This window comes from Panthera uncia, unplaced genomic scaffold, assembly GCF_023721935.1.
Source record: "Panthera uncia isolate 11264 unplaced genomic scaffold, Puncia_PCG_1.0 HiC_scaffold_1660, whole genome shotgun sequence".
NCBI lineage: Eukaryota > Metazoa > Chordata > Mammalia > Carnivora > Felidae > Panthera > Panthera uncia.
In genome coordinates this window covers 22,919-28,918 of record NW_026058317.1, presented here as the reverse complement: position 1 = coordinate 28,918, position 6,000 = coordinate 22,919, and positions in this window count along the sequence as shown.

Here is a 6,000-nt window from a genome sequence, read left to right as displayed (position 1 = left end):
AATGGCAGGCAGCTACTATAAGGAAATACAGATGTATCTCATTGATAGGAGATAGGATATCATCGTCGGTCTTTTCGAGATCTGGAACCGTGCCAGAGTTCCCAACAAATAACGTGCTAATCACCAACTCATCTCCATTACTTTTCAAGTTTCACATGTGTTTGTCTTGTTCCTAAAATCACCCCTTACAGAAAGGTTCCACCTTCATAAGAATAGTAATAAAACTTATATTGAATACTTACTAGGTGTCAGGGACTGTTCTGTTCTTTTTTCATGTATTTAATCATTTAACCTTCGCAGTGGCCTGATAGGATAAATACTATTATCATTTTCACTTTTTGTATGAAGAAACCAAGTCACAAAGTTTAATCCAATGCCACATGATCACACAGTCCAAACGTGACAGTCTATATACTTAATTACTTGTACTTTCTCTTCAGTAACTTTTATATTCCCCAGTATGTTTTGTAGAATTCAGTATACATGAAAAGGCACTAAAAGCACTTGTTGGTTGAAACTTTTTCACTAGAAATAGCATGAAAAATAGACATTTTCAAACACTTAAAAAATACTATCCAAAAAGTCATCTAAAACTTAAAAGCCAAAGTTTCTCTCTTAATATCAAATAGACTTAGTCTTTGAAAAGGAGCACATCAGTGAAGCTGAATCACACAGATGAGGTCCGAGTTTTCCAGCTGTGAATGACTCAAAGGACTCAGACGTACTTCACATACTGAACATCCTATTCTGATAGACACATAGCACAGAAATGAAGCCTCTAAAAGAAGACATAGCCCGGAGATCTGTTACAAAATCTAACCCCAAAGCAAAGACTATTAATGCTTTAGGAGGTACACTTTTTCTTTTAACTCCCTTTCTGATTTTGAAAACAATTTACAAAAAACACTTCAGGCCTTCTTCCACAAACATCTTTCCATAAAGGGCAACAATTACAAATTAAAGAACTTCTCTGGGATACATAGAGAATCATCCAAGTAAAACAACCAAAGTTTCAGAGATTTAACAGTTATTTTTCTGCAGCTAAAAGGCCGCACAGGAAACAAACCAGTTGAACTAGTCTAGTCTTAGAGCCAGCTAAATGGAAGAGTGGGTTTTCACAGCCTTGGGAAAGTCTAGGTTTACAGGGCAAACCCTGCAGTGTTGAGCTCATTGTGGAGACATGTTCCTTTTCATTGGCAAAAAGGGAAAGGAAGTGAGCCATGCCCTAAAAAAAATATCACTAGAGACATTCCACCCGATACTTGATAAGGACTGGGAAGGCTGCCATCAACTCATGGCTAGAAGGAGAAAAATTTGGATCAGAAAGCAGCTGACCAGGAGAAACCATGTTAGGTATGGGAAAGATTTCTCAAGCTACAAATTTTTAACAAGGGAATCATTTAAACCAGTGGCTTCCATTTTTATCACTTTTTTGCTATGACCCACAGTGACAAATACACATAACACAATTACAAATATATACATAATTGAAACACAAATATACAAAACGTAACTGACACGTACAGTGTAACCTACCCTTACTAGGCACAAAGGACTATGAAGTTTCCGATTCTATTCTACTTTGTGTTTTGGGGTTTTTTTGTAATGTTTATTTTTGAAAGAGACAGACCAAGATAGAAAATGAGCAGGGGAGTGGCAAATGGAAGAGGACAGAGAATCCAAAGCAGGCTCTACTCTAACAGCAGAGAACCCAATTCAGGACTCAAACTCACAAACCCTGAGATCATGACCTGAGTGGAAGTCCGACGCTTAACAGACTGAGCCACCCAGGTGCCCCTACTTGGTATTTTAAACATACTGGTTGAGATCCACTGGATGAACAGTGATTTAAACTCTGATCAACACAGGAGAATCTGAGGGTGTGTCTTAAAATAGCCTTTAGCTCCCCCTCAGAGCCCCACCGCCAACTCAGGAAAAGCTGCAGTGGAGCATCTGCTCTTGGGACAAGTACTGGGCTCTTGAGTGCTTAGGGAAAGGGCATCCAAAAGCTGTCTCCTCCAAGTCTGGCCATTCCTCACTGTGCTGGCCCCTCCTCTCTCTACTCCGGAAAGGCTGGGCTTCCCCCACAGCTCTAGGTTTGATCTTTTTCTCTTACTACTCTGAGTGATGGGATTTCCACAGCTTGAAATTACTCCTAAATCCCATCCCCGAGGCTCCAGTTCTCAACACCTGTCTACCTCTTACACATTGCCAACTAAATTTTCCCACAAGTTTCAAATTCCTCAGGCCCAAAATTATACTGTAAGTACAGTCTCTCTTCCCTATCTTCTCACCCAAATCTGTTTCTCTTCCAGTTTTCCTCATCTTAAAGAATGGCACTACAATCCCTCACCCAAGCCACATCTGTGGGTCATCATTTGCAATATCTTTTACCTCTACAATGAGTTGCCAATTCTACCTTAATATTCACTAGTACACAGATAAATGTTTAACCATCAGCTCTCCAAGCTTAAAAAAAAAAAAAAAAAAAAAAAAAAAAAGTCCTGATTTGCAGCACTTTTCTATGTCTGTGATGTAAATGATGTCACTAAATGTGGAGTTTGGGAGAGATGTGCACAAATGGCTCCAGCACGCCACTGTCTATTCCTCGGAACCATTTCTCATCTCCATACCTACCGGTACTACCTTAATTCAGGATTTCACCTTCTCTCTCTGCAACCTACACAATAGAATCTTCATGGATTTCGTTGACCACTATCTCATAAACCACCCCCCGCTTTGACACAGTCTCCAAACTGTCTAAAAGCCAAGTCTCATCATGTCACTCTCCTGCTTAAGCCCCTTCATTGCCCACTCTTTATCTTCACATATAAGGGTCTTGATTATTTGGTCTCTACTGACCCTTGAGCTTTGTCTCTTGCCACACAACCACCTATAACCTCTATTGGAATCACACTGACATACATGCTTATTCCCAAACATAGGATACTGCCCCATGCCTCCGCACCCTTATTGTATTCTCACTCCCTGGGACAACCTATCCTAATTTGTTTACTGAGCACACCTCTTTTAAGATTCAGCTCAAATCCTTTCTCCAGAAAGCTTTTCCTCAACTCTTAGGTAGACCTGATGTCTCCCACTTTTATGCCTCCAATACATGTTAGCACCTCTAACACTCTATTGGATTTCTTTCTTTTCATATCCATCTCTTCCCACTAGATCTGAGCTTCTTAAAGGTAAGAATTAGATCTTATTCACAGACAGACCAAGCAGGTAATATCGTGATGGAATACAGTGGACTCTCAAGAAACTATATCAGCGATTAATATCCTAAGACCAACATGTACTAAATGATCAAACATCTATTGAATGAAAACATCAGGATGTTCTTGCCATATACCCAAGGCCAAAGGACAGCTAAGATACCCAACCTGTACCTTCTAGATTACTAGGGAGCCCATACTGCTATAGTCAAAGAATTTGCACTGTGATTTTTTTTTTTTAAGCCTATTGGCTTCTATGTTAGTTTCCTAGGGCAAGTACAAAAGACCACCTATCTTAAACATAAGAAATCATTTTCTCAGTTCTAGAAAAGTCCGAGATCAAGCCAACACCAAGGTTGCTTTCTTCTAAGACCACTCTTCTTGACTCGTAGAGATCTTCATGGTCACATGGTATTCTCTCACTATGTGTATTTATGTCCAAATTTCCTCTTCTTATACCAGTCATATTGGATCAGGGCTCACCCTAATGATCTCATTTTAATTTAATTACCTCCTTAAAGACCTTATCTCAAAATACAGTTACATTTTGAGGTAGTGGAGATTAGGATTTCAACACATGAATTTTAGGGGGCAAAATTCACTGAATAACAGCCTCTTGCTAAACTGTGAACTCCTCAAAAGGTAAGAATTATAGCCTTCTTTCTTAGTATCCACTGTGCCTAATGGAGTTCCCAGAACACAGCAGATTCTTAAGTTATCTGTGGGAGATAAATGAAAGATCTTCTCAGAAGTATAGTCCAAATCTGGATTGTTGTCCTTTCCAAATCTGGTGACCAGCACTAAGAATGTCGCTTTCACCCTTTCCCTAAAAGAAAGCTTGATGCAGGGTGCCTGTCTGGCTCAGTTGGTAGAGCATGAGAGTCCTGATCTCAGGGTGTTAAATTTGAGCAAGCCTCATGCTGGGTGTAAAGATTACTTAAAATTAAAAAAAAAAAAAAAAAAAAAAAAAATCCTTAAGACTAGACATGCAAAGCCAATTGACAATATCCTGCCTCCCTCCACATCCATTCTTTTTTTTAAGTAGGCTTCACGCCCAGCCTGGAGCCAACACAGGGCCTGAATTCACGACCCTGAGATTGAGATCTGAGCTGAGATCAAGAGTCAAATGCTTTACAGACTGAGCCACCCAGGCACCCCCCTCCATATCCATTCTACACACCCAGCCTCATAGTATCATGCATGGGCACGGTCAGATTCAAAGTCAAGAGAAAACCAACACACTCCACTAAACAAGGTAATAACTTAGGAGAAATGGCAAAATGAACATCTGCTACTTTTTCCTACCCAAAAGGAAACCTCTCCCTCCTGTCCTGCATGATTTTAGTGAGCCTACTGATCATGTAAGACTGCCTTCCTCACTATCAAGATGGAACATGACTTAATCAGTGTCCCTCCCTCTCTGAGGAATCTGAATCCTCAGTGGATAAACATGAAGATAGGAAATACCTAAAGGGAGTTAATTCAGTGCCATGAAAGGTACCTGGTTCAAACATCCCTGAAATGGCCTTAGCTCCCGACCTTCCCAAGGCTTGACTGACACAGCCTGTTTCTGAGACCTGATAGTCTTCTAAAAAAAACAAACAAAATGGGTTTTCAATAAACTAGGAAGTGTTTATTCTGTAGCTCTCAAAGAATCTTGGCACATATAATGGCCCCCATAAGTGGGATGTGGTGGACCTATGAAAATGGGAGCAGGTGTAAGGATTCCCCCATCCATGTCTGAAAGTTGCATTCATCATCTTTATTACACCATTGCAAAGCAGCCAACTGCACTCTTCCTCCTTGCATTCTGGAACCCAGTCCACATGCCTCCCCAGGATAAATCTTTAGGGAAGTTGGTAGGCAAACATCAAAATACTAGAGTGTATGGCTATTTCGACAGCTTTCAGTATAATCCTAGAAATGACTTCACTTCAGCCTAGGCAGCCTATCTGATCACAGAGATGAGAACGTTCTGCCTCACCTACAGTGGCCTTTTCTTCTGTGGGAATCCAAGACAACAAAGTCAGATAATCATGAAGGACAATGAATCTGAATCAATCCATCAATGACAATGCTATAAGATCCAGGATAGAAGGAAACAGCAAAAAATAAGATCAGAACCAAGAGAACTGGGGGAAGCTAGATCCCCTAAGTACCTCTTGATGTATACTCCCTTCTGGGAAAAGCACCAAGCACTGGGATGAAGTCAAAGAAAAGAAACAACTACTACTGCCTTTATCGCAGAGGCAAAAGCAGCAAAATTAAAGGCTGAAGGACAGAGTAGCAAGGCCTATTTCTCAGAGAAAAACCCCCAGGCTATGGCCCAAAGTCAAGTACCAACCCAGAGGAGATAATGCATATTGATCAGCAGATTTAAGTAGAGTTAAGCTGCCACAGTAACTTTGGAAAATAAAACCTATCATTACTCCAAAATCAATTTCTACATGTCCTAACCACATGTCCTAACCACAGCACCACCAGAATTTGGGATACAGAAATAATATACCCCCGCTAGGAAAATCCTACCCAGTGTCCTCAAATGTGTACATGGAATTCATAGGAGCAATAGAGAGCATGTTCAATAGTAGCTAGCACATAAGGCAGTGTGGGGGTTTATCCATCTATACATGTGTCTCTGGTATTGAAAGGGAAAAAATCTAATCATGGAGCAATAATAGCTAAATACAATGACCTCTGTAACATCCAAGACTAATATCAACCAAGCATCCAAGTTAATGTATATCAGCAACTTTCTACAAAGATACAGGGACCA